General features: G+C 46.3%; 1 long non-coding RNA gene across 1 annotated transcript; it reads left to right on the forward strand.

Annotated features, from left to right (window-relative positions):
* The first annotated feature begins 1,191 nt into the window (after positions 1–1,191).
* LOC139082911 (uncharacterized) lies at positions 1,192–9,529 on the forward strand. The gene is made up of 3 exons (XR_011539266.1): positions 1,192–1,411; positions 7,355–7,584; positions 8,168–9,529. It is a non-coding gene; the product is annotated as an uncharacterized lncRNA (long non-coding RNA).
* Positions 9,530–25,266: the final 15,737 nt, after the last annotated feature.

Genomic DNA, 25,266 nt, shown 5'->3' on the forward strand with positions numbered 1-25,266 from the left:
CACCTGAGAGCAAGGTGGCACGCTTAGAAGACACAAAGGTACTGTTTCCAGAACAGAAAGAACTGGTCAAGGATGGGAAACTTGAGAAAAGAAAGGCATGGGGTAGATCTATAAATTTTTTCCTGGTGCTTTAATCGTCACAGATGCTATACTGCTGTGATCTAAGCAGTAAGCAAAAATAATCAGAGGAGTGTTTAGCTAGAGAAACGTGTTCTGGACGACACTGGAGAAGGTGGGGCTGCTCCTCCTAGAAATGTAATGGAGATTTAACCCTCTGAGCCATCACTGAAAAGGAATCACCCTTCCTTCCTAGAAAAGAGTTATTGTGTCTAGTAAGTATATTAGCTCTGGGTTACTTACGACAAACCTGACCTTCCCCAGCTCTTAATTAGACCTCAGTTAATTGCATATATCCTCCCTGAGCCTCAGTTTTCTCATCTGTAAAATGTGGCTCATAATGCCCTACCCACTTGAGTGGGTTGATGGAGTAAATGGTAAAGATGAATGTGAAGGCCCCTTGTAAACTTTAAATGGCTTTTCATAAAGGTAACATAAAGTGTTGATTATAAGGTATAATATATTGGTGGCAGTATTATGTTATTAATATTAAACCCTCATTTGCTCTGCTCCTTATAGACTGGATATCATTTAAGGAGAAGGGCATTCACTACTTTCTGGTATTTTTTTTCATATGTCACAGCATCAATTCCTTCTCTCTGGGGTGAAGGTATGCTCACGTTTTTACGATATGCCTTTTCTCTCTGGGCATTTCGCCATTTGCTCCTTCATAAACCCATCTCCCCTATTCTGGCTCCTTCCTTTTCCCTCCATTGCAATGCTACCCTCTTTCCAGAGCTTCAGAGGTCTCCTGAACCTGCCCTTCACCAGGTAGGTTCAAAAGGTGGCTCCAAAGTGGTGCCAAATGGCAGCCCTGGTTTTACTTATTCTTGGCTTAGGAAACCTGAAGCTCCTCTTGAGCAGGGTAAGTTTGCGCTCACCTTTTTCCCAATGTTTCAGCCATTCAGGATGTCAATAATTTACTCTAAGACAACACTGGGGCCTGGGAGTGTCTGTTTACATGTGTGCACACACGGCAGTGTGCTGGAAGACGCCGTGTGCTTCCTTATCAGGTACAACCAGGGGCGCTGGGAGGGAACAGCTGTCTGACCCTGCCTGACTCAGGAGTGTTGCAATCTGGGAAATGTATTCGGGCCTGTTTGTTTCTCCCCAGGGCAGAGCCAAGCTTGACCAGTGGAGCCTCTGATTTCAGGAGCAGCTTCTCAAAGGCAAGAAAATAAGTTTGGAGAGAACATAATGCTTTGAGCGAGACACTACGAGGGAGTAAGATGAAAGCCATCATTTGGTGGAGTCAGCTGAAGAGCCCAGCCCAGAAGTTGCTCTCTCTCTGAAGGTACCTGTGGACCCAAGTGAATTTATCACTGTCCCCACCAAATGCGAAAGTCCCCAAAATAAGGCCTCCTGATTCCATTTCACCATTTCTATCAGGAAAGAGGTTCATTTTGAGCTGGCACTCTTGGCGTCTGAGATCACAGGCCCAGACCCCTTAGAGGGCAATAATAGCAGCAGTTTCCTTGCTGCTATGGAAATAAAAGCTTAAAACTCATTTCAAGTCATCTCCCTATAACCCTGTTACAGTCTGTCCCCACAGAAGCAGTCAGTGGGGGCTCAGGAACTTGCAGGCAGCACAGCAGCAAGGGTGGAAGGGTTTCATCTCCTGTATGGCTATCATTCCCATGGGTTTCTTTGCTCGCCAACTCTGGGAACTGGCTCCCTGGGCAAACAACAAGGGGCCAAAAGCAGCCTGATTCAGTGAGGGCATGGAACCTAGAGAGAGATGATCCCTTCCAGTCCCAGGTCTACTACCTATTATTGATGTAACTTGAGCAAGTAACCTAACCTTTGCATCTCCGTTTACACCTCTGTAAAATGGGCTGGAAGCCCCTGCGCCACCCTTGCCTGGATCAAATAGGGGAAGAGATGCTGCAACTTTTAAAGTGCTAGTCATGTGTAAGATATTATCTTCTCACACACACCCTCCCTGCCTCCCTAATGCCCCAGCTCAAGGAGGGAGCGAATTTGGAAATTGTTCACACCTGCATCCAGGGGCCCTCACCTGGGCCGGCTCCCCTGTTTGGTGCCCTTGTTTTGCCAGTTGTGGCCTCCTGGGTTTCCTTTGCTGCTTCCTCATCTCCCTGATCTGGAAATGCTGGAGGCCCCAGGCTCAGTCCTCAAGCCTCTGTGCTTTACATTTAGTCCCTAGCCGACCCCATCCAGTCTCAGAGCTTTATTGCCATCTATATGCTGACTCCCGGAGGTATATTTCAGACTGAGGTTTCGCCCCTGAACTCCAGATGCACTTATACAGCTACCCATTGGTCATCTCCTCGAGTTCAAAGATAAGCTTCTGACACCCCCCTACCTCTGCTTCATATAGTTTTCCCCATCTCAGTAAACAGCAACTATTAAGTTGAAACATATGAAATTACTATTTTTTTTATTTTAAATATTGGCAATTTCATTTGGTTCCACCCAATACATCCTTTTAGCTGCTGGAGCCAAAGGCCTGGGACTGCAATTCTTGACCCCTCTCTTTCCCTAACACCCTACATCCAATCTACCAGGAAATCCTGTTGGCTGTGCTGTCAATATATCCAGAATCTTTTCCCTACCACCTCTCCCAAGCCATCATCATTCCTACAGTTGCTTCCCAACTGGCATCCTCTCTTCAGCCCCTGAGTTCACTCGGATCAAAACCAGTGATCCTTTTAAACCATAAACCAGATCTGGTCTCCCAACAGTTCAAAACCTTCCAAGGTCTTCTCCTTTCACTCTACATCAAAATCAAAGCCATCACAGGCTTCCAAGGTCTACAGAAGCTGCCTCTACCCTTTTCCCTCACTCCTTTCTAGCTACACTGGCCTTCTTGCTGCTCCTCAAGTACACCAAGCATGCTCCTGCCCCAGGACCTTTGCACTTGCCACTCTCTTAGCCTGAAATATGCTTCACCTAAGCCCATGGCTTACTCCCTCATCTTCTTTAGGTCTTTGCAGAACTGTTAGTAAGAACCTTCCCTGAACACCCTATTTAAAGTTGCAGTCCCAACTCTACCCCAGCACCTTTTCTTCCCCTTCCCTGTTCTGCTTTTCTCCTTAGGACTAACCACCATCTCACATGCTACATACTGTATTTTACTTAGTTATCTGTCCTCTTCTTTCTCCACCAGTATGCAAGCTCTATGAAGACAGGGATTTTGTCTGTTTCATTCATTGCTATACATCCAACACCTAGAACAGCATGTGGTACACAGTAAGTGCTCAAGTCTGAATGAATAAAAGGAAGAAAGGAGGCAAGGAGATTAGAAAGGCAAGGAGATTAACATCTTAAAGCAGCCCCTTGAAGCTCACAGGTAGTTCTGCCTGATGGTCTCCAGGGAGAGGCAGGAAACCTTGTACACTGAGCACCTGCTCTGTGCCAGGCCTTGTGCCAAGCTGTGTTACTTACAACCCAACAACCCAGCAGGACGGAGGTTACTGGGCCTGTTTTATGGATGAAGAACCTCAGTTTCAAAGAAGTTAAGGAATTTGCCCAAGGTCACATAGCCAGTAAACGGCAGGGTCAGGATTCGGGTCCAGGTCCCCAACTTCGGAACCCGTGCCACTTGCCATCTGCTGTGTCCCTCTGTTTAACTCAAAGGAAACATTTAATTTGTCGATGAACTCATTGTCTTTAAGGCCCAACTCAAATTCCAGGCCATTCTAAACCAAATTAATGTTCTTCTGAAAAACAAAAGTCTGTGCCTCCCCTCCAGTGCTCCCATCTCAGCAAAAGGCAGTTGCTCAAATTGTCCTTGGGGTCTCGCTTGACTGTTTTCCTCCTCATCCTCACACCCAGTCCATCAGCAAACTCCACGAGAACTCCCCTCGACATATTTCCCAAACCTGAGCCCTCCTCCCCACGTCTGTCACCTAATCTGAGCACCACCCTCTCTGCAATAAATCCTATTTATTAGCCTCTCTGCTTCCACTCTTGCCCGCCAGGCCCCCACCCTCACCTCACAGTCCATTCTCCACCCAGGAGCCAGAGAGATGTTTTAAAATATATTTCAGTCCAAGTCACTTCCCACTCATAGTCCTTCAGTGGGTCATCCTTAAACTCAGACTAAAATCTCAGCTCTGTGGCCTCTGTGATGCTGTATAATCTGGGGGTAAGGGTACGTTTTCAACTTCATTTCCTGCCTCCCTCACATCCCTCGCCCACTCTCCAAGTTTGTGGCCCTGGACACACCAAGCTGGTTCCCACTTCAGGGCCTCTGTGCTGGCTGTTCCCTCTTCCTGGAATGCCCTTCCCGCGGGTCCTCATGGCCAACTCCCTCCCTTCTGCACTCAGGTCTTTATTCAAATGTCCTGTCTTCAAAGATGCTTTCCTGGGCCACCCAGAAAAATGTATTTTTTAAAAGGTACATCCCTTACTTTGATCTCGTTACTTTGCTTTAGTTTTTTCGTCATTTTTAAAAGATTTTTACTTTGGAAATGTTTAAATATGCTGAAAAGTTGAGAGAATAGTACAATGACCACCCAAATACCCACCAATCAGATTTAACAATTATTAACATGTTACCATATTTGCTTTACTTGCGTGTAGCCGTGTGTGTGAGCGTGTGGACTTTTTTTTTTTTGCTAAACCTTTTGAAAATAACCTTCACGGCCAGCCCCAGGGCATAGGGGTTGAGTTCATGGGCTCTGTTTCAGCAGCCCCAGGGTTCTCGGGTTTGCATCCCGAACGTGGACCTACATACTTAAGCCATGCTATGGCAGTGTCCCACATACAAAGTAGAGGAAGGTTGGCACAGATGTTAGCTCAGCAGCAATCCTCCTCAAGCAAAATGAGGAAAATTGGCAACGCATTAGCTCAGGGCCAGTCTTCCTCACCAAAAAGAAAAGAAAAGAACCTTCAGACTGCATGACACTTCACCTACATACTTAAGGACATTTTCCTTTATAATCATATCATTATCACACATAAGAAAATGAACAATGATTCCGTAATATCCTCTAATTTGCAGTCCATAATTAGATGTTCTTAATTGCCCCCTCTATCACTTTTTTTGAGTCAGAATCCATTGAAGATTCACATAATGTATTTTGATTTTATATCTCTTTAATCTACTGTAATCTAGAACAGCCCCCCATACACACACACAGTTTTTTCACTTTCCCGTGGCATTGATTTTTTGAAGTAACAAAGCCAGTTGTCTTGAGGAAGGTCTTCCAGTCTGTCTTTGTCTGATGGTTTCTTGGTAGTGTCATTTAACGCTTTCCTCTATCTTGTATATTTCCTGTAAACTGGAAACCGGGTCTAAAGTCCTCATTACATTTAGGATAAATGTTTTGGGCAAAGACACAGTGCTTCATAGGTTGAGGTTGGGTACTTCATATTGTTCACTTGAAGAGTCGCCTCAGGGGCCAGCCGGGTGGCACAGCGGTTAAGTTCACACGTTCTGCTGCAGCGTCCCGGCGTGCACTGGTTCGGATCCCAGATGTGGACATGGTACCGCTTGGCAAGCCATGCTGAGGCAGGCTTCCCACATAGAAAGTAGAGGAAGGTGGGCACAGATGTTAGCTCAGGGCCAGTCTTCCTCAGCAAAAAGAGGAGGATTGGCAGTGGATGTTAGCTCAGGGCTAATCTTCCTCAAAAAAAAAAAAAAAAAAAAAGAGGCACATCATGCCAGGTTGTCCCTCTATCAGTGAAGCTAATGTTCGTCACTTGGTTAAGGTGATGACCAACTTCCAGCTCTCTCTGTGACTGCAAAGGGTTTCTTTCCCCTTTGCGTTTCATTCTTGGTATAGCATTTACCTCCTGATATTTCATTACATGATCGATCATTTGTACATATATATAGGAGAGAGGTTTGGTTCACTTGGTTCACTGCTGAATCTTCAGCAACTGAAACAGTGCCTGGCACATAGTTGGTGCTCAAGAAATATATGTTGAATGAGTAACCAGAACTATGCCTGCTACCACTCATTTTGGCGTTTGATTGCTTACAGAGGTCAGTGCAGCGTGATAGTTATGATTAGCACTGATTGGCCATATAGTGATAATTATCGAAGCTGCATGATGGATATACTGAGTTTATTATACTATTCTCTCTAATTTCCTGTGTGTTTGAAATGTCCGTTATATGCTTTTTGAAAAAGAATGAGGCTCTGGGAAAGACTGTCTTAGTTTGAATCCTGGCTTGCCCCTCCCCCGTTGCGTGACCTTGGGCAAGCTGCTCAACTTCTCTGTGCTTCAGTTTCCTCTGCAAAACAGGGCAGGACCACTGTGGCCTGATCGCCAGAATTAAATAAACACTGAATAAATAGTAATGATTATCATTAGTTATTTAAATATTTCTTAAAAGCTTAGTCTGGCTCCCCCAACTAGTCAGAGGACAGTTGGGGAATTACATTTTATATTTATAGTTCTTTGGGTCTTGGACCTCCTGCATCCCCTCCCTCACCCCTACTCCCATCCCTGTGCTATGTACACAGTAGGAAGTTAATAAATGATTGATAATGACTAACTGAAAAGTCTTACTCTTCCATGCAAAAATTTGTACACAAATGTTTGTAAGCAGTATTATTCATAATGCCAAGAAGTGGAAACAACCCAATGCCCATCAACTGATGAATGGATAAATAAAGTGTGGTATATCCATACAATGGAATATTACTTAGCAATAAAAAGAAATGAAATACTGATACATGCTACAGCATGGATGAGCCTTGAAAATATTATGCAAAGAGAAATAAGCCAGTCACAAAAGACCACATATTTTATGATTCCTTTTATATCAAATGTCCCGAATAGGACTATCTATAGAGACAGAAGGTAGACTGACAGTTGCCTAGGGCTGGGGGAATAGGAAGAATGGAGTGTGACCGCTAAGGGGTGCAGGGTTTCTTTTTGAGGTGATGAACATGTTCTAAAATTGATTGTGGTGATGGTTGCGCAACTCTGTGAATATACGAAAACCTACTGAATTGTACACTTTTAGCGAATTGTATGGTATGTGAATGATAGCTCAATAAAGATATTATTAAAAAAAAAAGTCCTATCTTCCTGGTTGCTCCCGATCACAGAAAAACAAATGTTGACCAAACATCCTGTTCCCTCCTCTTCCATCTTCTCTCCTCTGTCCTCTCCTGCCTTTGAACCAGCAGAGGGGTTGAGGAATGGACAGAAGGAAGCTTCACCTGCTTTAGTGAAAAGGCCTGTTATCTTCGAGTCTGCTGACTGACAAGAACCACAACTTTTCTTTCCAATAAATGTCCTATTTTTCCCTCCCTAGGGCAGAGTCCAATTTTGTCCCACCGAACGTGGGGCTAGCCTTATCCTCCAGTCTGTGAGGCTGTTGCAGATCAAGGTCCCCTGTGAGGGCAAACACAGCTGCCCATCTGAGACCATCTACTGGAGTCACCGGCAGCCTTCCAGGTTCCATGTATACACAGCACTTCTATTTTGTGGGTGTCACGTGGTTGGAGTGGCTACTCGTTTCCGGTCCGGCTTCCCTACTGCACTGTGAGTAGAATTGTCTTATTCATCTTTGTACTTTCTGTGCTTAAAAGAGCCATCTGCACTTAAAAGGCAGAATGTGTGGAGTCAGGGCTTCTGCATCCAGAACTCCGATCTGGCTCTCTAGGAAGGAACCGGGAGTCTGTGGCCCTGATGGGGAGGGCCTCAAAATCTGGGGTTCTGAATTCCAATCCCAGCTGTCACAGAGCACCTGGGGAATTCATCTGTTCTCCCCTGATAGACTAGGGGCGGGGGGGGGGGTATGTTGGGGGGGAACTGGCTCATACCAGGAAGGTTACACTTGGGATAGCTTACATCAACAGGACCTTTAAAACATTTTGGTCAAGTCTGAAAAGACTTAACCAAATTGTTCTTATTCTTCTCGATGCCAGCTAGGTCTCTTCTGCTAATTTTGCTGGAGGATAAACAGAGTAGCATTAGGGAAAAGTGAGATGTATGAATTTGCTTAGTGACCAAAGAAAAAGAAAGCTCAAGCGAGAAACTGGGACTCCTGGTTCCTTTTCCTTCCTAAATTTCTCCCCTTCTGACTTTCTCCCAGTGTCTCAAGAGGCTGTTTGGTTTTCCCCAGGGCATGCTGGCTGCCTTGGCCTTACTCCAGTGGTCACATGGCAAAGGATCCAGGAAATGTGCCCTCAGCTGACTGGCCCATGATGGTGGGCAATGGGAGGGAAGAGGATTGTTACCAAACTCTATAATGATTGGTTTGATTCAGTCCCATTCTTCTTGAGATAGGTATATATGTATACATATATTTATATGTATATGTATATATATATACACACATATGTATCTCAAATCACTATGTTGTACACCTGAAACTAATATAATGTTATATGTCAATTATATTTCGATTTAAAAAGTACACATTGATATATGCATACACAAAGTAATAAAAAGATATGCATCAACATATTTAAAACTTTTTAAAGTCTTGTACTTCAAAGGACACATCAAGGAAGTGAAAAGACAACCCACAGAGTGGAGAAAGTATTTGCAAACATATATCTGACAAGCTCCTACTATCCAGAATATACAAAGAATTCTTACAATTCAACAATAAATAGATAAATAACCCAATTTAAAAAATGGGCAAATGATTTGAATAAAAATTTCTCCATGGCCAATAAACACATGAAAGGTGCTCAACATCATTTGTCATTAGGGAAATGCAAATCAAAATCACCATGAGGTACCACTTTTCACCCACTAGAGTGTCTATAATCGGAAAGACAGACAATAAGTGTTGGTGAGGATGTGTAGAAATTAGAATCCTTAGAGACTGCTGGTGGGAAAACAAAATGGTGCAGCCACTTTGGAAAACGGTCTGGCAGTTCCTCAAAAAGTTAAACATGGCGTTAATGTCTGACTCAGCAATTCCATTTTAGGTGTGTACCCAAGAGAAATGAAAGCACAAAACTTGTATACGCATGTTCATAGCAGCATTATTCATAATAGCTAAAAAGTGTAACAACCCAAATGTCCATTAATTGATGACTGGAAAAATAAATGTGATATATCCATATAATGGAATATAATCACTATAAAAAGGAATGAAGTGGGGATACATGCTACAACATGGATGAAATTTTAAAGCAGGCTACATGAAAGAAGCCAGTCACAATAGGCCACATATGGTATGATTCCACTTATATGAAATGTCCTGAATAGGCAAATTCATAGAGATAGAAAGTAGATTAGTGGTTTCCTGAGGGGAGTAGGAAATGGGAAGTGACTGCTAATAGGTATGGGATTTCTTTTTGGGGTAATGATAATGTTCTAAAATTAACTGTGCTGCTGGTTGCACAACCTTGTGAATAAAACAACCGAACTGTACATTTTAAAAGAGTGATTTTCAGGGTATGTGAATTATATCTCAATAGATAATAATAAAACCATACACAGCTTGAAAAAAATTAAAAATAAATAAAAATGGTGCTGTTCCAATGCATTGCTTTTGGCTACCTAGTCCACTGTTAGACCGGTGACCCAGGCCTTCTGCACAGTTGCAGGCCTAGTTCAAACTTGCAAGGCCTCTGGGCCCTTGCAGACAGTTGCATCATTTCATCACGAGGCGAGAGCCCAACATATCGCTCAATTCACATTGTTTTTTTATTAACCAGTCCTTACCAAAGTTGCGGTCAAACTACATTTGCCCACATCATCAAACTACGACTGCCCACTTCATCATAGGCGTGAGCAAACTCAGAATCAAGACAGTTTTTTTTTCTAAGTTAGTGAGCTGGACCCAGTTTATACACCTTCCTAGTATGGCTAAGTCCCACCCCTTCTTAAGCCTCAATCTTGCCTGGTCTTGCCCTGCCTCCCAGCTAGAAAGGCGGCAGCACTGGCTTCTTTCTTCGACCCTACAGTCATAGCTGCTGTCACCGCTCCATCTTGCTCAGGCGCTGTCTCTACCTCCCCTAGGGGAGCGAGGGCACAGCAGCTGCAGCACCCAAGTCCAGCTGATCTGGACTCCAGGAGCCTCTGGCCTCCTAGCAGCTGCTCACACAATCCAGACAGGAGGACTTAAACCCGTGGGGTAAACTTTGATCAAAAAGGGACTGGGAGGAGCTGGCAACTGCTCACTCGGTTTCTTTCTCCCCAACTCACTCTTGCAATCCCTGGAGACATCCCAAGTGAGTGAGTGAACAACTACGTGCACCTCCTTGTCAGGCCGTTGCCAGTTTGATAACACACAACTTTCTATTTGCTTTCCTTCCTTCCCCGCCTCACCTCTCTTTTCCTCACTCTTGCTGCCCTGTATTTGCAACCTCCCCAGTGAAACATTAATCCTTAGGTTTTGCCTCCAGCTCTTTTTTCTAGGAAGCCAAGACAGACAAACTTACGTATTTACTCGAAGGTGAAGGGTTTCTAATCCTTCAAAGGTTTCTTGGGCTATTTTCATCACCCTGCATTCCTACGTTGCCCCATTAAATAGAAACTTCTGCTTGCTTCTCTGGGAGGGAACGCTATTGGAAAAATTACTTTAATCCTCACACTCCATGGGGCGAGCCGCCAGTCTTAGCAGGAAGGATGGGGGTGGGGGGTTGCTCTGCAGTTATCTAGCTGTATTACTGAAGACTTTGTGGGTAAGTTTAATTCTGGGAGGAAAACATAGGAAGCCAGTTTGGATATAGGTACCAGCCACATTTTTTCCAAACCAGCTTTATCAGTAATAAAGCTGTATTTTCATCTCCTTTTATCTGATTCCTAAGCCTTGTTCTCATTTGGTTCAGAACCTGCGGTAGTTGGGGAGGATATTGTTATAGGTCTTACAATAATGAAAGTGAGCCCTTGTACCTACCCCCGACCCCCCCAGACTAGAATAGACATCTAGAGACCACCAAGTCTTTCCATGACCCAGAGCATGCTGCCTCTAGCCAGTGGCTCTCCCAGTGTTGTCCAGGCATAGCGGGCAGGCAGGGACGACACAGGAATAACGCAAGTAATAGTGATGACAGCATCATATTAAAATGTCCATATTTTGCTATGGGCATAAATTTAAAATGTGTCCACAATATTTAAGACATATAGTTTAGGTCATCATTGTGTCACTGACAGACATGCCTTCCATTTATTAATTCTAGGGAATTTTTGGTCTTTGTTTAGTGGCTAGGCCCCAAGAGTTAGATCGGGGGTTCCTAATAGTGTGCCGAGAAGTGGGTTACAGGTGTGTGGAGGAGAGATGGACCCTGCAGCCCTGGAGCAGCTGGCGCCTGCTGACTGCTTCCAGCCTTAAGCTGTCAGTTGACCCCACGTGTCACACAAATAGTACGTGCACCACGATGTGACAAAGTCTGGGAAGCACTGTGATAAATCACGCTTTTGATAAGGGATATTTTGCCTGCTCTGAAGTGGCCTGCTAATTGAAAATGTTTGGGAAGTATTGACATAAGAAACACGTCAGAGGGATATATGTTGAATGAATCTGTGAATCAATGAAAGAAAATTAAGACAACCCGGGCCTTCCTGGGGTCCTTTATGGAGAAATAGGTGGGAAACCCGATTTATGTGAGTAGAGAGACCAGTTAGAACAGGGCGACAAGAGAGAATAATTGGACATGCCAGAGGAAGGACAGTGGGATGTTCCAAGTTTTCCCCTCAGGCCTTTCCACTCTGGCCCCGGAAAGATCCTTCTCCTTTCCTTCATTGTTTGTATCTCTTCACCTCAGAGGCTCCGTCTCTGCCTCTCCTGATATTAGTGGTAGACTTTCTGGTCCCTTGAGGCCATTTCCCTTCTCCTCCCACCTCTAAATAGATTATCCTCAGTGTCCCCAGGAGGCCCCTAGTCCTCACCTTCCAGCTGTTCGCTGTGGGATGCGCACAGGGGCCTGTGCTCTTGCTTGCTGCTCTGCTCGCCTCTGGGCTGCTTGAATTTTGAACTCTTGAAGAGGAAACTTTCTAGTGTTCACTGGCGCTGAATAAGACAGGGAATACTCTTGCAGCATGAAAGGATCCTAGTATGTGCTACATTGGCTAAACTGCCTCCTTGCCTAGGATTTTTGACCAGTGCACAAACAGGGATAAACCTCCAACATCCTTTACCCAGGAGCTTCTGAAATCCACTAAGGGTCTCCCCACCATTGACCTGGCCTCTTCCTACCAACAAGGCTGGTACTGGTTACCAATGATGACCAGTTGGGTACAACATTTTGTCCAATCCAGACCCAGGCAGGACTTGCCTATCACCCTTGATAGTTCTCTTATTAAACTCCTGACTTCTAGGTTACCCCAAATTCTCAAATATTCCTCCCCTACCTTGAAAGGGAGGAAAAGGGGTGCAGTAGCTGTTGGGAATGCCTGTCTTCAGCTCAGGGAAGGTGCCAGACAAAGTTCCCAGAGGCCTCTCTGCTTGCTCCGCACCCCCCCCGACAGTTAGTTCCCTGCCTCAGCTGCCCTCCCCCACTGCCCCCTAGTCTCAGAGCCATTCACTTCCTCCTGAGGCCCCTACGTTCACCTGTGTGCCTGCCTCTCCCTCACAGAGCCTCCAAGGCTGGGGAAGGAGCTATTTCCAAGGGGTGCTGGGAGGCCCCTCAGAGCTTACTGAACCAAACGCTCACCCCTACCTTGCAGGCCCTTAGTTCCTCAAATGACAACAAAGAGAGACTGGCAGGAAAACAGAAGAAAAATTTAGAATTCAAATCAAAACTCAACCACAGCTCTCATAGGCATGAAATGATTATATTTCAGTGGTAATAACCCTTTTCTGATTTTAAAAGTAATATCTTCCCAGTGGGGGAAATTTAGAACATGTAAAGAAAATAACAGTCATCCACAATCCCACCTCTCACAGAAAACTTCCTTAATATTGGGCATATGTTCGTTTCTATGTTCACGTGTTTTTACCTAGTTGAAGCATATTGTGTATATGAGTTTGTATTAACTTTTCTTCACTTATCATATGCACCTGTTCCCATCATTGTTTTTAGCTGTTGCAAATTCTTCCATCATACGGATGGACCAAGATGTGTTTAACTGATGATCAGTTCATGGATACTTGTTGCATCCCTTTTTTTTTCTTGTTCTAATTCACACTGCATACTTATATGTAAGACTCTAATTTTTAAAAATTTCTTAGGATAAATTACAAATAAAGTGGAACTCCTGGGCAAAGGGTATTAAGGGTATTGTAAGATTCTTGATTTTCAGAAGGAAAACAAGTACAGCTACCAGCAGTAATATTTGAATAAATCGTCCACACCCCTTTCCCCCAAAAATGAACTTAATTTTGTTCATTAACAACACTTTGCCTTTCTGGAATGTTGAGGGAGAAAAGGAGATGTCCTCTGAGTTCTCCAGAATGTTGTGTTAGGGCTGACTCTATCTTTGGTCGGAGCTGGACCATACACAGAGTGGAACCCAAGGCATGGCCCTGGCCAGTACCAGGAGACTAGAATACTTGTGGAATGTCAAAGTTCATGGTCGCCTTTATGGAATGACTTGAGTGCTGTCCATCTCTCTCACAGGAATAGAACTCCATGAGCGTGAAAGCCAGATCTTCCCATACACCAGATAACAGAGTCACCGGCATACATAGTCAAGTGCTCAGTAACGATTTGTTTGTTTTTTTTCTTGAGGAAGATTGTTGCTGATCTAACATCTGTGCCCATCTTCCTCTATTTTGTACGTGGGCTGCTGCCACAGCTTGGCTTGATGAGCAGTGTGTATGTCCGTGCCTGGGATCTGAACCCTGGAACCCTGGGCCACTGAAGTGGAGCAGACAAACTTAACCACTATGCCACCAGCCAGCCCAAACAATTTGTTAATCAGTGCTTAGATGGTGTCCCTCACCTCTTTCTCATTTCACTAGGCCCCTTTCTCCAGTTCTATCTCAGGTGGCCGTCGCCCAGGTTTATGTGGAGAATTCTTCTCCCGGCCTTCCTTGCCATCTAAGGTAGCTCTTGGGGATTCCTGCGGCACAGAGGCATTCAATGCCCTGGATTAGTGCCCATCCTCTTCCCATTTCCCTGTTCTGCTCCATTCCCTCACCATTGGATTCCGTCTCTGACAGATACACGGTGTCCCCACCGTGAACTGGTTTCTCACATCTCCCTTCCATCGGGAGTCTTCCACTGGCAGCCCCCGATGGTGCTCATCCTCCCCTCAGCCGCCTGAGTGGGCGTCTAACCTGAGTGGGGCTGATTTAGCATCAAGAGAGGAATATTTCCGATTATAGTCCGAGGCTTTGCTTCGCATTGCATTCCAACTGTCTATCAGATCAGTAATTAAGTCAGGGAGAAAAAAAAAAGAATCTATAAATGTGTTTGGTACGACTTGTTTTGGAGATTATTTCTCCAAAATTGGTTGGTTATTAGATACCTTTCTCTCACACCCTGTTGGGTTTTGACTGGTGTCCATTGAGCTCCCACACACAGATCACTGGAATTAAATTTCTCTCTCTGAGGGATAACGATTTGTCTGTTATTGAGCTGACTGAGTATGTTTCCAAGCCCTTCTCTGTTTCTAGGAGAAAGGAAGGAGATCTTGAAGAAGCGTGCTAAGAAGAGTGTGCCAAGGAGCCCTCCTTTGGCTGCGTGCCTTCCGGAATGGAATAACCCTACCTGCGGTGGTCAGTCGTGCTAATAGGTTCATTTTCAGCACAGGTGGAAACATTTCATCCCGTGGTACCTCGGTTTCTGGGGCAGTGCTGACTCAGCTGTTTATTATTTGATCAGTTTTATTAACACCCTGAAGCCAAAGTTTTAATGGAGTGAGCACAAAACAAAACAAAGCATAACAAAAACAAAACAACTCACCCCCTCACCCGCCACACACACACTCTTAAGCAAACGAACAAACGAAAAACCTGCCCAATTACACAAATGACCTTCCATTGCTTTCCTTGGGTGAAAATGTTCTCAAGTCTGTATTTGCTAAATTGTTAACACTTTGGCTATTAACTGCCTGGAGTCAGGCAGGTACAGTCTATTGACTGACCAAGGAACTGATCTTCATAAACCGTCCAAGATTTGGCCACATAGGATAGAAAATTCCAGTACAAACATTCCTTCTTATACAAACTTGTCCCTAGTCTAGAAGGACAAACTGCTATCACACTGAAAATCAGGAACTCTTTGTTGGTAAAAAAGAATGCTAGACAGAGGCTTTGGTATTTAAGCCTTGTAACAGGGCCAGTGGGAACAGTATTGTACTGAGGGTTCTGAATTCCACAGGCAATTTGTTCATGTACCCAACATTTATATGTACTCATCTTGGGAATATAAAGATTTGTAATATGGGGTATCTGTCCTCAAGATATTTCTAAGGCTATTAGGGAGACTGAAACATACATAATTACAGAAGAGGTGAACTCTCTTTCTTTTTCATTTTTTGGTCAGGATGAAATATAAGTGCACGCTATATGAAGCAGAGTAATCTATTGAGAATCAGCTTGTGTTTGCTTTGCTGCTGTGGATGCCTTAGGAGAAAAATGAAAGGCAATTTTTCCCCTCCCAGAATGTTAGGCAGGCTTCCATTCTGATTCCTGGGAAGTCTTTACCTCCAGGAGGTGATGACAGGAGGTGGTGAGGGTCAATCGTGTAATCTATCAGTGAGATTGGATTTTATCATCTAAGAAAGGGGTGTGATGTTCAGGGGGTTGGAAAGGGGCAGCAGCCAGACCCCAGGAGAGCCTCAAGTCCTGGGAAGAACTAGGTTGCTAGAAGCCTTGGGGCCTTGGGAGGGAGGGGGACGCTGTGGAGCTGGCCTCCATGGAGGAAGTCCTCCAACTCTGAGCAGGGAGCTGGACTGGGCGGCTGCAGGGTCCCATGGGACAGCAATGACGGAGAGACGTCAGGAACAGGGTGTGAAGCACAGCTCTGGCTCACAGAGCAGAAACAGGAGAGCCCACCAGGGCCTCTTTCTGTTGGAGGACTGGGAGCCTGGGGGACCCTTTCCAAGCATTCCAGGGTTGAGTGATGATCCAAGGGAGTGGAACCCATCTCTGGAACAGTTAATATTGAACTTCTCTCCAATCCAAGTGGGTGGGCTTGAGTTGATTCTAATTAATGCCAAGAACATTTTTTTAAAGTAGCCTAATTGGTGCCCTCATCGTTGCTGAGCCATCATAACTGCTACATGTGTGGGATGCTCAGTCCAGACACGTAACGCTAAAATGAGGAATTCAGGGAGGGCTTCCTGGAGAAGGCAATCATTTAGCTGAGACTTAAGAAGAGATAAGTGAGCCCAGTTAAGTCAGGATTCCGGGTGGGGGAGGAGGTATTCAAGGAAGAAGAAGTGGGACAATTAAAGGGAAGGAGGGGACACAATGGTCTGAAGACGTTAGAGAGAGCCTAGCACGAGTTAGTGAACTCCTGGCAGTTCCGTGTGGCTGGAGTGCAGGGAGGGAGGAGAGACAGAGGAGGTTCCACACCCCATAGGCCATATGGTCTGGAGGTAGGTCAGGTAACCCAGGACCTCTCCCAAATGAGTATCTCAAAGCTAACCATGAGCCCTCTCTCCGTGAACTCAGACCCAAGCCCTGATGGTCATTCTTTGTTGAATGAAGGGTAAGCAACTCCCAGGTCATGCAGGTCCTCAGATACCCACCCTGAAAAGTGCCAGCCCTGAAGCCAGGTGCAGGCTGCCCATTCCTCTCCGCCTCAGTTCCTCATTCTCTCTGTATCTCTCTGTTTGTCTCTCTCTCAGGCTCCAGCCAAACACTAGCCAGGCTGGTACTGCCTTGGATCATTAGCAAGCTGAGAAAATAGGCAAACAGACACTCTGGATGGAGTCAGGACCGAGTCACACAGGGTATCCATACAACCCTAAAGAGATGGGAGACTGCGGAACTTTGCCTTTCTAGTGCTGGTGGCCCAAATTATGATCACACTCTCTCATGCTGTATAGGACTTTACACACTTTACAAAGGGCTCTTACAAATATATCCATATTTAATTTTCACAGGAATCCTGTGAAAAGGCAAGACAGGTGTTATTTATGCTAATTTTTTAGATGAGGAGAGAAAGTGGATTGCCCACCACGTACTATGAGTGGCAGAGCCGATCTGAGCCTAGATCTTCCCACTGTGGGCACACGTGAGTCAGCAAGGGCCAACAAGGCCATGACCCAGATCTCTGTCCACTTAGATGTTGAGAGGTGACCATGTACTCGGCTTTTCAAATGTACAGTCATGCATTGCTTAATGATGGGGATAAATGTGTCGTTGTGTGAACATCACAGAGTGCACTTACACAAACCTAGATGGTATAGCCTACTACACACCTGGGTACTAATCTTATGGGACCATCATCATATGTGCAGTCTGTTGACCGAAATATCATTATGTGGCCCATGACCGTATTTACTTTAGACATAATTACCTGTGTTCAAGGAGTTTTCAATCTTGTGATGAAAAATTGAAGGCAGGTTATTATATGGTTTTAGAAATAAGTGCAGAGATAACAAATTTGCACATAGAATATGACTAGAGCACCAGTATTTGCAACCCTGCTCTCCTCCCATGCTCAACCTAGCAGCCTGAGTGCTGTGGACTGAAAGTTTGTGTCCACCCCAAATCCATATGTTGAAGCCCTAAACCATAATGTAATGGTATGTGGAGGTGGGACCTTTGGGAGGTAATTAGCTTTAGATGAGGTCATGAGGATGGGGCCCCTTGATGAGTGCCCTCATAAGAAGTAGAGACCAGAGTACTCTCTCTCTGCCATATGAGGATACAGCAAGAAGGTGACCATCTGCAAACCAGGAAGAGGGCCCTCAACAGACACCCAATGTGCTGGTGCCTTGATCTTGGACTTCCCAGCCCCCACAACCATAAGAAGTAAATGTTAAGTCACCCAGTCTATGGCACCTTGTTCTAGCAGCCTAAGCTGACGAAGACACTGAGCCTCCTCAGAATCAGTTGTGTGGAATGGACCTCTAGGGCTGGAGAAGCTTACAGAAGGCGTGGGGAGGGAGAGGACAGGGAGGTCGGGAGATATCTCTGCCACGGGAAGGCACCAAAGGTAAAAGCAACAAAAGCACAGAGTCTTAATAGGGGCCTGGGGTAGGGGGGAGCAACGCTTATTTCCATCTCCCAATCTTGACTGGAGAACCTGATTTAAGAGCTGCTATAACCTCCTTTCACGTCCCAGGTGTGTGTGTGTGAATTCCTTGGGAGCAAGGGAGGTGGTAGAGTAGAGCCTTTCAAGGTGGAACTTCTGCCCAAGCATCAGAGACATCTCCATCATGGACTTAAGGGAGGCAAGGGGTGCAGGTTTCAAGACCAGCTAGAGGCAGAGGGAATTAGAGTCCCAGGTACTCCCACCTCTACCCTCTAAACTTGCTCCTTCCTTTCCTTTCTCCTGAGGGCTGAGAGAGACTCATCCTCTGGGCCAAAGGAAGAGCTCCTCACCTCAGCTACAGGACTATTACTCAAGAGAAGGGTCACAGAAAGGCGAGTCATTCAGGTAATTTGGGAGGATATGAGTGAGTACTCTGAGCTGACTGAACAGAAAAGCCCTGAAGGTTGAGAGAGATTTTGAAAGATAAAGTAAAGAATGACAATCACGCCTGGGCAGAGACCACTGTTCCAGGTCCAGACGTTAGCTTAAGTGAAGGATCTGAAATGACGTCACAACCTGGAGGGTACTGAGGTGGCCAGCCATGATTACACTGACAGAGGAAATGAACTGTAACATCTTTGTTGAACATGTAGAATGGATTGAAGTGGGCAGGGGGTGCAAAGGAGAAGACTTCTTCCTTGAGTGCCAGATCCACATTTCTAACTGCCAGTTAGAAGTCTCCAGACGACATGCTCAGAGCCCTGTCCACCACCTTCCTCCCAAACCTGCTCCTTCTCCCATGTCCCCTGTGTGTGTTCCAGCACCCTATCTTCCCACCCACCCAGGTTTGATGCCTCTTCCCTCCGCCTCACCCTCACCCCATCAGTTATCAAGTGCCGTGGATTCCACGTGGGGAATGCCTGTCAACCCTCCCTCCCGCTAGCCTGGGTTGGGTCTTCCTTACCTCTTGCCTGGATTGCACCTTTTATAGCAGCTCCCTAACCAACCCCTCTTCTTCCAAGCTCCCCTCTAATCTAACCTTTACACTGCTACCAAGCTCACCGTCTTCCTAAAGATGGGGTGCCCATCCCTCAGGTCAAAAGTCCTGTGAATCTCTCCTCCTGGTTATCTACTAGGATCCCCTCCACAATTGGAGACTTGTGTAGATATTTCTGATGGGTTTGAGGGAGGGGACAGAAGGCTCCCACACCAAAAGAAAGACCATTTTCCAATGGGATAAAGAGCCTAGTGCAGTAGCCCTGATCTAGTAGCAGAGCCCAGTCATGGCAGGAAGTGGCGATTCTATGTGCAACATGGAGCCTGACTGTAGAAATCATTGGATCATTTCACCTCCTTGCTTAATAAATGTAGGCTGGCTCCCCTTCCCTATGGGATAAGACCTCTACTTCCTAGCTCAGCGCACAGTCATTTGCAGTCTGATGCCACCTTATCTTTCCAGCCTCCCTCCCCCGTCTCTGCCACCCACACACTTGCATCCAGTCTTCCTGAGCTTCTCTCTCTGCCCTGAACAGGCCATGACCTTTTACTGCAGCTTCCATTTGCCCATATATTCCTCCCTCCAGAATGCCCTCCTTTCCATATTTTCCTTGCAAACACCTCCTCCTCCTTCAGATTATCTTTTCCTCGGTGAAACTTTTCCCAACTCCCAGACCTGGATTCACCTAGACCTTGGCTCATGGTTTGGCACCAGCTGTAGTTTACTGTAATTTATGTGTTTACTTGTTTATCTCTATACTTGGTATATTTCAAGGACTGATCCTTCTGTGTCCCTTTCTGAGGAAATGCCTGCTCTCACAGGCACTGAAGGAGCCATGTTTCAGATAAGACTCTGCTACCCGTGCCCACAATTAATTGGGCCGGAGCTGGATACTGAACCAAGTACGGCATTCTGTATGCTGCCCAGCAACCTGTGACTTGCAGCTGCCTCAAAAAAGTAAACCGGTCATATTTCTGTGTTGGAAGTTTGAAACTGGAAAATTGAGAGACTGAGCCAATTGGCCGCAGGGACTGAGGCTGAAAGAAAGACTGTCTCAAGAATTGCCATCATGTAGAGCAGTCACAGAGTGGGAGAGCCACTGGGGGTCATGTTTGAGCTGGGACCATGAAAAGGCTGGGGCCGCAGGGCCAGGGGTGGGGCAAGACAGAGCAGACTGGGCGAGAGACAGAGATGCTGTGAGATTCGGGGGGAAAAGAAAGAGGGCTCCCTCAGCTTCTGGCCTGGTTGGGTTTCTCCTGAGTTCCTCTTTCAGACACTCCTCCTTTCCCCTCTCTTGAAAAAATCTGTGCCTTGTCACCAAAAGAACATTCTGAAACATTCTCCTCCCCCGGACTGAGGGCTGGAGTGTTGCCCTGGAGTGGTGGTTATTATCTAAAAGTTTTCTATCCTACTAGGATGTCCCTTTCCTGCTCTTTTGACTAGAGAGAGCGGGCTTTTGTTGGGACTTTTGTTTGCACCCTTTCATGTTTCTGGGTTGCTGGCTTCTTCAGCTCTGTCTCTGGGACATCTGAGGAAAGAGAAGATCCAGGGAACTCACCAGGGTGTCATTCTTTGGGACCAGAAGTCTCTACCCAGCTTGCCACCTTCTCTCCACATTTCAAAGTCTTTTTTTGTTGTTGTTTCTTCTTCTTCTCCCAAAAGCCACCTAGTACATAGTTGTATATTTTAGTTGTGGGTCCTTCTAGCTGTGGCATGTGGGACACCACCTTACCGTGGCCTGATGAGCGGTGCCATGTCCGTGCCCAGGATCTGAACTGGTGAAACCCCAGGCCGCCAAAGTGGAGTGTGTGAACTTAACCACTTGGCCACGGGGCTGGCCCCTCAAGGTTTTCTTATATTTCTTTTACATTTAATGCCCAGGGCTTTTAGTTATGGTAGCAGGAGGAATAGGGGTAAGTTTGTCTACTCCATCTTCCCAGAAGCAGTTCTTTAAAGAATAATTTTATGAAATGACTACCAACGTGCCTTCTCTCCAGCCTAAGAAAGAGCGCACCACCAATACCTCGTGCCGCTGGCTGCCCCTTCCCAGATGCATCCCTTTTCCTCCACGCAGTGAGAACCTCTTCCCTCCACTTTCTTTATAGTTTCCCACATATCCATGTATGCTTAAACAATACTTGATTATTTTTGAACTTTGTGTAATTGGAATCATACTGTATTTCCTGGCTAGCTTTTATCACTCAATAGTGCACTGTAAGGTTCATCAATGCTCATGAGTGCAGCTGTCATTCATCCGTGTCATTGACGCATAGTGATCCGTTGTGTGAATATGCCAATTTACATGGGTATTCTCTTTTTGATGGCATTTGCATGGTTTCCAGTTTGCACTCCTAGGAACAAAGCTCCCATGAGTGTTCCTGCACACATCTTCTGTGCAAGTGTATACAAGTTTCTCTGGGTGCATACCGAGGAATGGAATTGCTGGGCCACAGGGTGTGGACACGCTCAACGTGGTGAGGTACAGTTATCTTCCAAAGGGGTTGTGCCAATGTGCCAATGGGACTTTACCTTCTTTACTCTGTTTATGACCGCTTTATGCTCAATTTTGAATAATGAGAATACAAAGAAATATTTTTAAGTGAAAAAAGAAAAATAATGGATGAAGCAGATAGACATATAACCTCTGATGTCCCTGCCAGCCTGATATTTGGTGAGGTTATGCCTCTCCCCTGATGCCATATATATACTCCTGACTTCTGCTGAGAGCCTGGGGTCGGCTCCCCGCACTCACACTGACTCCCTGCCCAGGCAGAAGTGATGTGAATGAGATGGAGGGGGATGCAGGCAGCCAGTGTACGAAATTTACTTTCCCAGAGGACCTGGCACATGTTTCTCAATGTACCCGAGGCACATGCCTTCTTTGTAGACACCTCTTCTTCAAACTCTGTCAATTCTCCCACAGTAGAGAAGCCCAAAGCTTCGTGGTACTTGCTCACCAGGACACTTGGACAGGCTTCCATTTGGAGTTTTCCCATCCCTCTGGGAAGAGAACATCTGCCTGGTTGTTCCATGGCTTTCTGATCTTGTGACATGCTTGTGGCAGCAGCTAAATTGGTGTCCACCCCTGGTGATGACTCGGGCACATGGAGGTGACTGACAATCTTCATTAAGCCCCATTTTTCAGGAAGGTAGACTGAGGCAAAGAGGAGGAGAGGAAGAAAGGGGAGAGGAGAGGAGGGAAGGGAAGGTCTTGCTAGAGGTCTGCAGTTCAACTTCTCTCTGATGCCGGAACACCCCAGATTATTCCCGCCCCTGGGCCTTTGCAGTTCCACTGCCTGGAATGCTTTGTGCCCCAGTTTTTTCTCGTTGGCTCCCTCCTATCGATAAGGGATCAGCTGGAATGTCACCTTCTCAGATAGGCCTTCCCCGAGCTCCCAGTCGAACACTGTCACCTTCACCCCACCTCCACCACTCTTTATCACATCAGCCCGCTTTTATTTTCTGCAGAGCTCTTCAGGGCAGACGCTGTTGGCTGCCTCCCCAGTGCCATTTCCCCTCCTGCCTTGCCACCAGAACTCTGATCTTGTTCAGTGACCATTCCTCCTCACCACTCATCTCAGGAGGGCATCCTAATTACTCGCAGCCAACTATGGTGCTCCCAGTGCCTTTGCCATGTTTGGTTTGGGACTGGGCATGTGATGACATTCTGGCCAATGAAATGTGAGGGGAATCTGTTGGGGGACTGCTGGGAGAAAGGTTTATTTTTCTGAAAAGGGGGTACATGGCAGGAAACAGTCCCTCTTTCCTTCCAGGGAATGTTGTCCTGCCTGAGCGGGAAGCCTGGAACTTTAAGAGTCAACGTACAACCATGTGAGGAGCTGAGGACCAGGCCGAAGTTGGCAGAGCAGAAGGACGAAAGGGACCTGGGTCTTTGATGAAACCATTGAGTCCCTGAGTTTATTGAGCCTGGTGCTGTGTGACCTCAGTTCTTGCTGGGTGGGTGTCTTAGTCTGCTGGGGCTGCCATGACAAAGTACCATGGACTGGGTGACTTCAGCAACAGAGATTCATTTCTCACAGTTCTGGGGGCTGGAAGTTTGAGATCAAAGTGTCAGCAGAGTTGCTTCCTTCCGAGGCCTCTCCCTCCTCGGCTTGCAGATGGTGTCTTCTCCCTGTGTCTTCACATGACCTTCCCTCTGCACTTGTCTGTGTCCTGATCTCTTCTTGTAAGACAACAGTTATATTCGATCCGGGTTAATGACCTTGTTTTGATGTACTCACCTCTTTAAAGGCGCTATCTCCAAACACAGCCATATTCTGAAGTCCTGGGGGTTAGGACCTCTACATTTGAATTTGGGGGGACAACTCAGTTCCTAACAGGGGGCTGAGCAATCCCCTTATCACATAAGCTGGTTCAGTTGGGATCTTCTGCTACTCGTGCTTAAGAACGTCCTGATTCACTTCCTGTCTAAAATTATCTTATTTACTCATTTGCTTGTTTGTTGACAGTCTGTCTCACCAGAATGTCAGCTTCGTGAGGGTAGAGACGCAGTGTGGCCTGTTCCGTGCTATATCCCTAGGACCTGGAATCACGTCTGGCTTAGAATAGCTGCTCAAGAAACACTTCTTGCATAAACGAACTATACCAAGCCACCTCTCCTGACCCTGTTACTCTTGATAATAATCCTCATATTTTATATTTAAAAAGCAGAGTCTGGTATGTGAGAAATGCCAATCCTAGGCAAATAGGAAGTCCTTCATTTTGAAGACCTGGTGTCTGCATAATTTCAACAGAAGCTTTTTTTTTTTTAAAGATTGGCACCTGAGCTAACAACTGTTGCCAATCTTCTTCATTTTTTTTTTCTTCTCCCTGAAGTCCCCCAGTACATAGTTGTGTATTCTAGTTGCAGGCCCTTCTGTTTGTGCTGTTTGGGGCGCCGCCTCAGAATGGCCAGATGAGCGGTGCCATGTCCGTGCCCAGGATCCGAACCGGTGAACTCCAGGCCGTCAAAGCGGAGCGTGAGAACTTAACCACTCGGCCACAGGGCTGGTCCCGAAAGCTTCCTTTTTAGAGAGGCAGAAATTGTATATGACTCCCGTGTGAGCCTCAGGGGTTTCCAGTTTCAATCAAACAAGGAAGTGAGGATCAAAGAGAACCTGACTGATGAGGGCATTGACTCTGAGTTTGGTGTGAATCAGTCACCTGGAACCTTGTTAAAATAATTCAGATGCCCGGCTCCACCGCATAGACTCTGATTTAATGGGTGTAATGTGGGGCCCAGGCATCTGTATTTTTTCCAAGCCATCCAGGTGGTTTTGACCAGCCACTGTGTTTTGAGACCTGCCTGACTCGGGCCTGCTGAGCAGCAGTCTGACTGAGGAAGGCAGGGGAAGGGAAGGGATTCAGCTGTCAGAGGCCTAGGGCTAGGACGAGGCCTGGAGTCAGGCCCTTGAGGGGCAGAAGGCTTGGGAGACTGACCACCTCTCTGTTTAGTTTCAGTTGGGCCTGAAACTGTTTCGACCAGATCAAGCATGAAGAGCAGACGGTCACCTCGGGCCAAGACCTGCCCCCTCCAAGAGGCAGCTGGACGTTGACCTTCTACCCTTTACTGTGACCTTTACTTTTTCTGCTTTCTGGTCAGTTGGGGAAGGGACAGATATGCCCTGAGTTACCGAAAACTCTGCTGGTGGCTTGGGAGTCTGTTCAGGACTGGAGATAATCCAACCTACCATGGGTGTCTAAAAATAGAACCAAGCCAGCAAGAAGCCAGCTGGTTAGGGACCCTGAGGCCCTCCTGGGTGATGGAGAGGCCTCTGGGAACCACAGCCTTCTTTTTAGCACCAACCCTACCAGCTCCCCATGCATCAGGTAGCTACCATTTGAACCCAAAACAAAGTCACTATTCTCCAGAGCAGCAGTCTGGGCACACGCTGCAGAGTTCAGCCCCACTGCCACGTTGGGTCAGTTGGGCCCTAGTGGGCCTTGCTAGCTTGCCCTGGCCACCAGGAGGGCTCTATTTTAAATTGTGATAGGATGTCCCCATGGAACAGCTGAAGCAAGTGCTTAAAATAGAGGGGCGTCTGCTTCCTGCTCCCACCCCACCCCTGCCTCACCCTGCTCCCAGCCCCCACGGCTGTCCGCCTGCCAGAGAGCAGAGAACTGCCCCTGAGTCTTCATTCCACAGAGAACCAAGGCAGAAGGGGAGAC

Source organism: Equus przewalskii, chromosome 4, assembly GCF_037783145.1.
Source record: "Equus przewalskii isolate Varuska chromosome 4, EquPr2, whole genome shotgun sequence".
Classification (NCBI taxonomy): domain Eukaryota; kingdom Metazoa; phylum Chordata; class Mammalia; order Perissodactyla; family Equidae; genus Equus; species Equus przewalskii.